General features: G+C 38.4%; 1 protein-coding gene across 3 annotated transcripts in view; it reads right to left on the bottom strand.

The window, feature by feature from the left end:
* The window catches only part of LOC119648786 (prominin-like protein), a 198,019-nt gene that overhangs the window by 72,670 nt on the left and 112,251 nt on the right, over positions 1-13,098 (bottom strand). The gene's annotated exons all lie outside the window — the stretch shown is intronic.

The raw sequence follows: 13,098 nt of genomic DNA, 5'->3' as shown, positions 1-13,098 counted from the left end.
ACGAGGAATATCTCCTGCTTGGAGATGGCACTATTTGTTTGAGTGCTGCATTTGATAACACATGTTTACCTCGGAATTATTAGTCATTTCCTTTGGCCTGGAAATAATGAAAACAAGGAGCCTCGTATAGTTATGGAAAAGCTTTCTGCCGAGGACAGGTGAACTGCAGTGGTAATAGCAACATTAGGGCTTTACAGGGGAATACTTGAGATAAGTGAAATTTGACTCTCATGTGCAACGTTTGAAATTATGAAGAATACAATATGTTACCTTGACACGATATGTTATCATAACAATCAAAATATCTTATTTAGCTAATTGATCACGGAGGAGATTTAGCATCAATGTTATTTTTGAAAAGATAATCCCATAATTTGATTGATGAAGTATCGGCTACTTTGGTTTGACATGCGATAATACGCACTGACAAAGAGAGGAAAAGTAAATGGTAACATGACGCATACGACCGTCATTTATCACGCGCGTCATCCCTTTGCCGCACTCCCAATTAAATGTATGAAATCTTAATGTTGTGATATTTAATGCAGAACTGAATATCGGTATGGTAGTTTTTTGACGTTGAAGTACGGATAGTAAGTAAGGAAGAAACGTATTTATACAATATGGAATTTGGAAGGAAAAATTGTAAAATTTTGCGGGTAGAGCAAGGCAACCTTCATTAAAGTGTAAACGTCACATATTGCCATTATTATCACGGGGTCAAATCTTCTTTATTATGGCACAGAATACACAGCCATGTTATATCAAGTAAGAGAAAAATAAGAATAGTAGCCTTATATAATAGCAGCCCTGAGAATAAGGCACATGGACATGTTGTACAGTGGCTGATGTTTTTCAGAGTCGGATATTTGTTTCAGTCGCAAGCGGTATGAATGAATTCACATTAATCTTCTTATAAGCACTGGAGATGGGTAGGTGCCGTATGTAACATCACATTACCATCACTGAGCGTAATCCAAACATCACAACAGTACTTACATAACAGCATCACTGGTGATATCACATTACAAAACATTACTGCATATCACCGAGTAATACTGTAATGTATAGTTCGATACACTATAAAGTTCTTCGAATCTGTTCATATTATGATTCTCTGTTCTCTTGACTAACTTTGGCATGAAAACATGATTTTAGCTTCGTGGTGATAAGTTTTCACTATAGTGCACTGCCGTGCATTTTACGCTACGAATGTGATAAACGCCGGGGAAATGTCATTCTATTGATAGGATATATTTGGTAATATAAGCTGCCGAGTGTAATAAGTGATGTTGGTGATATAACATCACACATATGAGAAATGTGACGGTACTTTATAATATAACTTTCCCGCAAAGAAGCAATGTTTCGCACATCCCTACTAAGCACAACGATTTATCTATTTATCTTTTTCTAAAAACTCATTTTAATAATTATTTAGAGAAGGAATGATTTTCACATATGGCTGGGATTGCACTTGCATATTTTTGGAAGTTATAATCATTGCCATGAACTGCATTACATGTATCAAAATAAAACAAATCGAAAGCCGGGAGTCCATGATGGTTACATTTACATAGCTTTTGTAGGTACGGTATGTATGTCCGACTACTCACTGCTGATACAAACATTTTATCTTAAGACTTCCCTGGCGGCTCTAGAAGCGAGTTATGGCCCGATGGGAACAGCGATAGAAAAGTGTGTTGTATCAGCGTGTATTTAAGACATGTGATGTTACAATGGCGAGAGATGGCGTTTTTACCATAACAGGGAACTGAAGTACCTGTGAAATTAAGAACTCTTGGCGTTGAGATTACCTTGTCTGCAAGTGGAGAGACTTTGTCAAAGGACAAGGGGGGATTCGGAACACCAGGAACCTTAAAAAAACCAAACGGAATTCCAACAGGAAGTTGGTGTAAATCAATCTTTATAAATCAGTCTTGGATTGAGTAATGGCATTGACATTCTTGTGATATATTTTGGAAGAATTTCGGGCGCAATTTTCGCACAGTTTACATAATAATAGTTGATTCGAGACCACCATGTTCTGCGTCATAGTTTGTGTAGATAACATAAACTGACTTATTCAACAAGATATTATAGCTCTCATGGTTGTATGTTGGAATTCATTGTCGGTGGTCATGGGTTAGATATAACATTGATAATCTATTAAGGATTTCTGTTATCTGGTCGATGGGAGCTGGAATGATTTCTTACTTTTTGCAGTAATTGCCCACTGATACATTGATAGCACAGTCTTTCATCTTTGGCGGCTTCTTCTGTTGATCGGAGCAGTAATGAGTCTGAACTTCACACCGAGCTATACTGAATATTCCGTTTATTTGGTGAGTGAAATTGCTACATTTCTCAGGTGTCGTATCATTCTTCAAGTTGTCACCATTTTTTCCTTATAGAGACCTTCGCGAGTAATGCAAACGACTGGCAGAGCTTAGTAACTTCCGACACGGCCACACTGTTGGCTATAAGGACACCGCACCAAACCTCTCATGTAACTCCTCCACTGCAGCCGGCCATAATATAAAAATTGCGGGTTATAATTTATCATTTCAGAGTCCTGATCCCTGCTTAGGATTGGGGAATTTTATCCTTATTTATTAGGCTGAAAACAGAACGGACAACAAATAATACAAGCCCTGAAAAGGATTGTACATACAAAACAAAATACAACATAATTCATATACAGGGTGCGGCAACATAACTTCCTTTTTTAAAATGCGCGCCACTCAGTTAGTTGATGTCATAGCGGAGCGCTAGTGATCTCGTTCAAGAGGGGATACTGTAAAGGTTTGTCCCGACACGGTTCAGTCGCCATCATGCGTTGGAATAGTGAGGAGCGTGCCTTTGCCGTTGAGGTTTACTTTTCAAGCGGATGTTCGGTTATTGCAACACAGCGTGCATTTCGGCTGTTGGCTCCCGTCCCAGACCGCAAATCAATTGTTACATGGGTCACTACATTCAGACAAACTGCAAGTGCGACAAAAGGAAGAACTGGAGTCCCTCGGCCCGTTAGATCACCTGAGAACATTGAAGCAGTGAGAGCGTCAATGTTGCGATCGCCACGGCGTTCTGCGCGCAAACACGCATCTGCCCTTGGACTATCCGATCGTTCCGTGAGAAGAATTCTTCGTGATGATCTTCATTTTCATCCCTATAAGATGGCGATAGTGCAGGAACTTTCAGAACGTGACTTCAATTCTCGGATGAACGCGTGTGAGCTTCTTCTTGATGTCGTTCCCGAGGGTGCTATTGCTATTTTTTTAGCGATGAAGCCCATTTTCATTTGTGTGGGTCGGTTAACAAACAAAACATGCGCTGCTGGGTTGACACCAACCCTCGAGAATTGCATCAAAAGCATTTGCATTCACCCAAAGTCACAGTGTGGTGTGCAATTTCCTCAGCTGGAATTATTGTTCCCTGGTTTTTTGAGGAAAATGAGGTTACAGTGACAGTGAATTCGGACCGGTATGTAAACATGCTACAGAATTTTTTGTTTCCACGGCTAGAAAATTTGGATTTGGGGGACACTTGGTTCCAACAAGATGGTGCAACAGCACACACTTCAAGAGCATCGATGGCTGTTTTGAGGGAACACTTTCCAGAGCGCCTTATCTCAATTAGAGGCGATTTGGAATGGCCGGCACGCTCTCCCGATCTGTCCCCTTGTGATTTTTTTCTATGGGGTTTTTTGAAATCCCGTGTTTATGTGAACCGTCCAAGAACCCTACAAGATTTGAAGACCAACATCCAAGAAGAAATTGCCAACATAACACCTGCTATGCTAACAAGAGTCATGACAAACGCCAGAAATCGGTTTACGCAATGTATGGAGAATGGGGGACGTCACCTAACAGATTTGATCTTCAAAACAATGTAAATAAAAACTTTAGACATGTACCTACATTATAAAAAATAAATAAATATTTTCCGATGCATACAATAGTTTTTATTGAGTTTTGAAAAAAGGAAGTTATGCTGCCGCACCCTGTATTTTGAAAATAAGATACCCCCTCCAAACCAGAAAAGGTCACAGAACCTTCAGGTAATATTCTCTTTCCTCCCCTTCATGCTAAGAAGTTAGGCTATATGAAACAGTTTGTCAAATCTCCTCCAAAATAGAAAAGAGAATCTTTCAAATATTAGGTTAAAACGCATGCAAGCTCGGAAGCGAAATTGAAGCTGGGGTTATTGTTGGGTCACATATCAGAATACTTCTGGACTACCAGGGGTTTGCAAATGACGTGACAGATCTCCAGGAAAAGGAAGGTTCACATTTAAGGATGTTATAGAGAAATTTTTCGATAACAATAAAGATCCTAATTGCGAAAATATAGTCAGAACAATGCTGAAGTCTTTTCAGGCTTTGAGCTGTTTCATGAACCTAAGGGTACATTTTCTCCAATCTCACCTGGACTAATTTTCCAAGAATTTAGGGGCTGTGAATGAAGAACAAGAAAAACACTGACTTGGTGATAGAAACACTAACAAAGTGAACTTCCACAGTTCCGGTAAGATGATCTTGTAATAACCCTGGTCTTGTAATAACCCTGAAATTTCGATGACGATTTCGGTTTCTGTTACCATCTATTGATCGCGTTCAGCTACGTCCGTTCGTTTGGTTTTCTTTATAGTTATTCAATCAAAGGGATCAATTGTTTCAGAAGTTCAACTATTTCGAAAATTAAACATAGATAGATCTATGGTCAAAGTAGCTCATGTTTTCCACGTCCTGGTTTGAAGGTAAAACATCATATCCTGATCTCATAGTAAGGAAACCGTTTACGAAAAACAACCTGACGTCAAAAGAGTGATATGTAATACTATAGTACCACGAAGATATCAATGAGCATCCCTGGGTTCCCTAGAATTTATGCATAGAATTAATTATCCACTCATTAATTTTTACACTTTCGGTGCGATTCATTTATTTTCCTGCTTCGGTATGGGCTCTACTTTTGATCACTTATTAAAGACGCTGTCAAAACAAAATTAATGAGCCTACCTGAGAATGTATCGCTGGTCTACTAGACTTTGGGAAATTAATCCACTAAAGTTCCAATGGCTGGTTTTCTAACACAATCATATCCCACCTTACAATTCAATACGGTAGTTTGTGATCGTTCACCTTTCCGGTAGGAGAATAATGTAAATAAAAGATTTATTGCTTCTGCTTGCATGGGAAAGAAGCAGACCGAGATACACATGCACAGCTTTTTTCTTGGTAATGTGAATACAGTATAGTGTTTTGAAAAGAAGACATAAACAAGAAGTAATGAACTTCATTCTATTCTCATTTGAACTCGAAATAAATACATTAAGGTTGGATAATACAGTGATGCAGCTAAAGGTCTGAAAGTGAATCAGGGATAGATGCCTGGTAGCGTAGCGTTAAGCGGCTTTGTTTTGAGCTTGGTGCCTTTAACCCTATCATTTTCAAGGGGAAAAGATTATTTAGTAATACTTGGAGTTGTAATTTTTGGAGGCTACGTAACAATCATAAAATACTTCATATTTCGAAGGAAGATGAATTTTTTTGTTGTTAATTTGCGTAATCGTAATACTTTAAGGTCCCAAACCGAGAAGACTTCATACAGGAAATTCACCTCCCAGCGCATTGCTCCAACTTTTATAATAATAAAAATATTAATCGTTGGCGCAACAATCCATATTGGATCAGGGCCTTGAAGTGTGTTAGAGCACTTCATTCAAGACCGTAACGGTACACTAGGAGGCAATGTCGTCAGCATTGCGCTCGCCCGAGATTATTACCCTGATTTGACTCAGGTACTCATTCACAGCTGAGTCGACTGGTATCCGACGTCAAATCACGATGCAAATTCGACTGCCACCAGTGAGATTTGAACCGCGACCTTCCGTATGACAGCCTAGTGCTCTAACCACTGAGCTATCCGGACATTCCAACTTTTATGGCGGAGAAAAATCAATGCGCATCTTCGACCGTCGACAGTAACCGCGAGAGAAAAATTCCGTCTGGTGTTAGTGCCGTGTTTGTGATGCAGTGCATTGGTGTGCGCCCACGTGGTATCATGGCTTGCACATCAGAGGATATTCTTGCAATGTTTGTGGATGCTTTTGACACATGTTTTAAAACATTCCCTGCGTAGAAAAATGACTTCTGCAATGTGTTGAATAAAGTTTCGAAGTTGCTGATGATAAGGAAGCCCTCCAGGATCCTGTGGTAGATCAATTTATTTAATGCCTGGAAGAAGTGCTGATCCTGAAATCATCATACGTCTTACTGTGACTCTTTTGGTAAGCCAGGCCAGCCCCAGCCTAAAGTCGAATGAAAAGAGGTTCATAAAAAATGAATTTAAGAAATCATAAAGTCAATGTTTATGCCTCGTCTCAAAAGAAAGCGGCAATGCTTCTTAAAAATAGAAATTGCTTGGATGGGCTTGTATATGGGCTTTTATAGCATAAAATACGCAAGCTGGGTATTATTTATATTAAAAAAAAATACTAAAAATATTTGCTATAACGGCCTAGATTTTGTGAACGGAAGAAAAATTAAAGAAAAAGACGAAGAATTTTTCAAATGTTAGAGCTAAAAATTCAAATGTATTCTTCGCCATTATTCTCTCTACATTATTTTCAAAGTAATATTACACATTAGTCTACATAAACAACGTTTTGTTTGTCATACATTGAAGTTATGAGATTAGGATCAGTTGATAGATCCGAGGTATAGATTGAGGAACTCCAGCCTGGATGCTGTACTCGCGAGACGTGAAGCTTTTGTATTTCACCCTGATTTTGCGCTCGAAGAGAAAAAATCCAGAATTCTAAACTGTATTCCAGTACAACTTCTTCATTTTAAAAATCAAGTCTTTGTGTCACTTTGTCGAAGGCTTGCGCTACATTCAAAAAGACCGCTGAGCAATACTTACTATTCTTCAATGCACTCCTTATCTCAGAGATAATCCTGTGAACTTGTTTGTTTGTAACATGCTTTTCTTGAAAGCCAAACTGGTGCTGAGGAGTTACTTTGTTTTCCACTAGATGTGGTGATATTTTTGAAAATAGCAATTGTTTTAACACTTTTGAGAGGATGGGTAGCAGACTTATAGGCCTGTATGATGCAACCTACAGATGTTTTACAAATGCCAACGCTGTTTGCTCATCATTTGTTGCCCAGTTGCCACCTGCTGATTTCAGTCGCGATTCGCACTGAGCAGGTCTCTTCAACTCTCTTGTAGCTTTCCACAGGGAAAGAGCAGTAATGCAGTGGCGATAGACCTCGTAAGCAACTTTATAACTCCCTTTCCCGTGGATCCTTAAGGGGTTCACGGAGCGATCGACTTGCTATCGTCAATCATTTGTTTAGGTCTGGAGATGTGTGTGTTCTCAACTTCCACTTTACTTTGACCAGCTGTAGTATGCTAAGTGGTGTACAATTTTTTGGAAGATTGGCGATACATTGGCGTGAAGTAGAGAGCTCTGCGGCAACGGTCATTATTTCGTTGGATTTCAACCGTACTTTGTCTATGTCACCTGTGGTTTTGAAGGGAATGTTGATTTGCAGATGAGTGCTACGGGTATTCAACCAGCTCGTTGATTTGGTGGTTGATTTTCTATTTGCATCGTTTGTTATGGAAGGTACGATCGCAAGTGTAATAATGACGGGCGAGTTATCTGAAAACAGCTAAGCAGCTCTTTACTACTGGCAATAAAAATAGGAAATATTTCTCGAAATACTAATTGAGACCTTTCAATTGATACTTCGAATGGATGTATTAAATTAATCGTCGAACAATGCCATTGCAATCTTTTCATCGAATAGGTATGACTGTTTGTTACAAAAGCGCACCGATTTGAAAAAGACTTTGTTTTCCAAAGAACCATAGAAACTGCAATCTGACTTGGGATTTGACAAAAGGGTAAGAAAATTATCCGATGCTTTCGCCATCAGAGAAGAGAAGAACATAAGCGAAAAGATTATATATTAATATTGAATTCTAAATTATTGTCCAATCTCAAATGCTCGTCAGTTTATTCAAGTAAAATTTAATAAACAAAATACGAGACAATTTGCAAAGATATCAAGACTTGCGTGTTCTTCCGTCATTTCCTTGAAAAAATAATATAAATAAGAACGGTTGCTATTCCGTTCCAGGAAAGGCTTCTAAGGTGAGAAGCGGCTTCTGCCAATTGCATGTGAAGAGTCCATCATTTCTTCCAGTGGTAACTGAATCCGCCATATGTTAATATTTATATTCCTCATTCAAGTTTTTATTATCATAACTAATTTTATACATGTGGGAGTTTTCGTTTCGTGAATATCGAAATTTCAACTTCATCATAATGCTACGATTCAGCAAGGCCAACTGCCTTTGGTGTAATTTTTCGATGGAACTCTGATGATGCATCGACATAGGGCGAGACCAAGGGAAAATATAAACAAACCGATAAAATTTCTTGTTGATATTCAATGAACGAAAAGTTTATTAAATTACGAAAAGTTGACCAGAGTAATAAAGAAGCTGCTGCAAAGTGAATAGCATTCAATGTAGGTGAACCGGCTCGTGTAGTGCTTGAGATTTCATATAAATTATCCGCCCACTGGCACAATCTATCCATAAGGTTGCTGGGGCAAGTTTATGAAGTACTGATAGATAAATTTAAATAAAAATACAAAAAGTTTTGGGTTTTAATTACAAAACCGTTTCAAAATAAAGTTCAAGGATAAGCGCTGAGTACATTCACAACATGATTCGTCTTATGTTCGGAAATTTCACACTTGATTTAGTTCAAGCTGCGAATTGAATTGCTTTCCAGCTTTCAAAGTTTTTGACAATCAACACTAAAGATAGTTTTTCCAGCAGTTCGGTTTCTGAAAACCTGCAGGTACGTGCACACTTCATTATTGCTAGCGGTTTTAATCATGTACTTTTTGCCTTTCGCAAGAATACGAGTAAATTTTTCAGTGAAGAGATAATTTCGGTGAGTTTCTGCATCTGATACGTGTTGGGTGTTTCGCCCTTTCTCAATAAATATAGCAAAGTGCTTGAAGATCCAGGGCATATTGATTTAATAGAGAAACGAGGAAAGTGCTCTTGAAGTTAGCATAACTGTACAAAACGTAAGGGCAGACATTCACTCATTTAGATATCATCTTCATTTGAATCTTCTAACCACCAGGAGCAGGCTCGATGACTAAAATATGTTTGACTACGGGCTTATGCAAATTCAACGTTGAGCCAGAGAGAAATTGATCTATTGAACTCTCAGAAGCGGAAAGCAGGTTGACCTGAAGGAACTGAACTCCTAAGCAAGCTGGCAATTGCAAATCTGCGTCGTGTTGAAAGCAACGCCAAGCATATTACCAACTACATGACAAGCTCACTGCAGTCTATGAATAAAAACACGAGAAGGCCATCTAAAAGGATGCGAAGCGAAGCCGAAGTACCTGACCAAGCTTAAGGATCTCGCTCACAAACTGAAAACCCTGCCTGAAAAACTGTTATGATCTATAACCAAGATACCAATGAATCCACCAAATAGCATATAGCACTTCATCGATACAAGGGAATTAATTGAAATCGGTAGAAGGAGAAGAACTTACATTATATTTTACAACTATTATAGTTCCCTTTTATAAGCAACCATATCACATTTCTGCATTTCTGTAAACCACCGTCTTCCTTATAAATTCATTTGATTTGATTATGATAAAATTTATGCTACTTCTGTCCTCAAATACAAATGAATCCAAAACAAATTAAGCAAGTCGAGAAACCGGAAGTTGGACGCTCCAGGTACAAAAGTTTTTGTGTATTTCTTATATAAAAACATTTGAGTTTGCATTTATTCCATTTGTACCTAGTATGCAATACATGGATATATTACGTGAGAATATCCACTTTCGGGTGATATTGACATTCAAAGTCTTGAATTTGCAAAGAAGCGACAACTTTGATCTATTATATATTTGTTAGTAATAGTGCGATTTCCACAAAACTTGGTAGGATCATGCTCTATGTTATAGCCTACATCACTGCATGGTGTACTTTCGTGGTGCTAGAAAGAACTTAAGTGGGGTTTGGCAGTTGATTACTAAAAATTATAGTAATATACTATTATGAACTTTCCAACAAATGGCAAAACTAAGACCGGCTTCGGAAAGTACGAGACTTTTCATTTGATACCCAACACGACTATATTTGGTAAAAAAAATGTATACCCCCTTCTGCATGTAAAAATTAAATTGGACGTTAAAGGAGCGTTGCCTGAAAGTTCAGAGTTCCCACCAAATTTGATGTCAATCACTACAACAGTCTTCGAAAAAAATGCGTGTGACGGACAGACAGATAATAAACCGATTTTAATAAGGTTTTGTTTTACACACAACCATAAAAAGACCCTTTAGATAACGTGTCTTATCGAAAACATTACAAAATCAGTTATTTGCTAGAAAATTTGCTTTTTTTCACCGCTATACTTGAAATATGAAAACGCAAATATGTTTCTAGGTAAATTGGGACATCCAATTACAGCCTGAACTATACATTGAACCACATTGATAACTCTATATTAACAAATTTCAGGAGCAAAGATGACTTGAAATCACCGAAAAGGCACCCAAAAAGGAGCCTTTCACAAGCTGAACGAGGAGAGCAAGAGCCATACCAGGAAGTCTAGAAACGCGTTGACGCATAAAATGAAAAGTCGTAATAAACGACATAAAGTTAATCTCGTAGCCAAAGACTTGAGACACCACATATATTCACTTCAATGAAACAACAGGAAGATACGTCCCACGCGATCCTGCAACTGACACAATTCAAAATAAAGCATCTGCTGCATTTGGTAGAAACCACTGATATGCGGCGGCCTGAGAAGTATGAATACGGTAGCAACAAAGTCTTCAAAATGCGTCATGGCCTACATGATGTTAAGCAAATATGTCAAGACACTGGAACCCCGCCCCACGAATGCGCTGAAGGGAGTCGAGCTCTGCTTGCGGAGAACAGAGATTTAGTTTTGCCTATAACACATTGATGATAAACTCAGGACAGCTGAGTACAAAATCAAAAATTAATTTATTTCTGTGAGCTGCAAAGAGAATTCAGCATGCAGAATGACTTAAAAAAGTGACTGTGTAGATGCCCTATACTCCGCCAAAGAGTGAACAGAAAACGCTAAGCCGACCCCACTACCGAACGAAACAAGGACTAAAGAAGAAGCAATTAGGAGCCAAATTTAGCTTTCACTTGTAATACCACCGCGTATCCAATACACTATAAAGCAGGTGAATCAGTACAGAGAGAAGCATCTTAAAATCCTTAGGAGTGAATTTCTAGTGGGCAAAGGTAGTAACATGCTTGTCTACAGGATACCATTTTCGCCTGGAAAACTTAGACGCGGAAATCGATTCATGGGATCGTCATTAGGCTACCGTCTCGTGGTAATCGGATAATCAGAAGATCGTGGGCCTGTCCAGAAGTAGGTCAAATGTGTAACCATGAGCAATTCCACGAGGAAGTTGGAATAAATAAAATGACTCCCCATTCGCCCCGGTTGAGAACCTCAAGCCCAATCGAATATCGAATAGTGCTGATCAAGAATTTCGTAAACGTATGAAAATTCGATCTTCATCAAGAGAAATTTCAAAATCAATTTGTTGTAGAGCACCATAGCTGGCAGACTTCTTGCCAATAGCACTCTCACCAGAGATGCGCAAAACATCACCTTAGTTTGTTATGTGATATTACACCAGTGTTCAGAATAGTGATATTACAAAAATAATATCACAAACTTCAACCGTACAACTGTACACGAGATGTGATATAACGGACATTACATATTTATACTCAGTAGTCGATATTACTAAATAATATTTCTCACTAGAGGGATATTTGCCTGGCATTCGTCACATTCCATACATAGAGTAGAATGAACGGCAAAGTAGGTATTAATGAAGAATGAACCTCTTATGCTTTGTTTAGCATTGCAAAGAATCCCCATAGTTTAAAGTTATCCCACACAAATCCAAAATCAATTTTTCAGACGAAAGCCAGTCAAGAGAACAGCAAATCATAATGTACCACTTGTACTACGAAGTCACACCGTTACGTTTCGGATAATACATTACAGTATTACCCGGTGATGTTTAGTGATATCTTGTAATGTGAGATCGCATCGGATCATAAAGCATTACTTTATCACAAGAGTAATATTATCACCACTTCTTCACTTCTTCTTGGATGATGTGGCGATGTTAAATGATTATGTGATGTTTGGATCGCGTTCGGTGGTGGTAATGTGATATTATAATACATGTCAAGGTGACAATACATTTGTGATATTAAATGCATCACCTATCCACCTCCAACTCCCGAAGAAAAATCCAACCTACACCGAAACCACCTGAATACCAAAGCACTACAAGTTGATGGATCACGGAATTGCCGTTAAGATCTGATTATCTCTATAGAGAAAGAGAGTAGGGCAAGTAAAACTTGAGAACGAACTCACGAAAAAGTTTGGAAAAAAGTCAGGATTCCATACTATTTAACTAATGGAATATAATGTCACCAGGGAAATACCTGCCGTCGCGGCGCCAGGGGTACTGTTCAAAATTATTTAAACTGCGGCATCCGCAGATTATATAAACCTAACAGAAAAGTGGAAACATTTTTGAACTTGGATTCGGCGGGAAGTAAAACAAATCCTAACCTACAGATAAAACCTAATTCTGAGTGATTAGAACCCTAAAAATATCGACCACATCATTTATTGAGGGGTGGCATTAACAGGATGACATTGTGCGGCGAATCTTAGTTTACTCATTAATCTCGGCATACAGGTACATATAAGGCGGTTATATGAGGGTTTTGATGTACGGGTGCCAGACTATCTAGAATTAGTAAAAGAGGGCTGTGAATGACGTATGATCTGCATGGTCAATCCCGGAGAATCGCGAACTGGAGGACGTGGTAATTTACTCGAGAACAGCCGAGACCAAGGATTGATTTAGTTATTTAGTAGAGAAAATTCAAAGTTTACATAGACTTCAACAGTAACCTTTAAATCAAAAATCGAAAAATTGAATTTGAAAGC

This window comes from Hermetia illucens, chromosome 2, assembly GCF_905115235.1.
Source record: "Hermetia illucens chromosome 2, iHerIll2.2.curated.20191125, whole genome shotgun sequence".
Taxonomy (NCBI): Eukaryota; Metazoa; Arthropoda; class Insecta; order Diptera; family Stratiomyidae; genus Hermetia; species Hermetia illucens.
The sequence above is the reverse complement of the archived record's forward strand: the minus strand, read 5'-3'. Positions and strand labels throughout refer to the sequence as shown.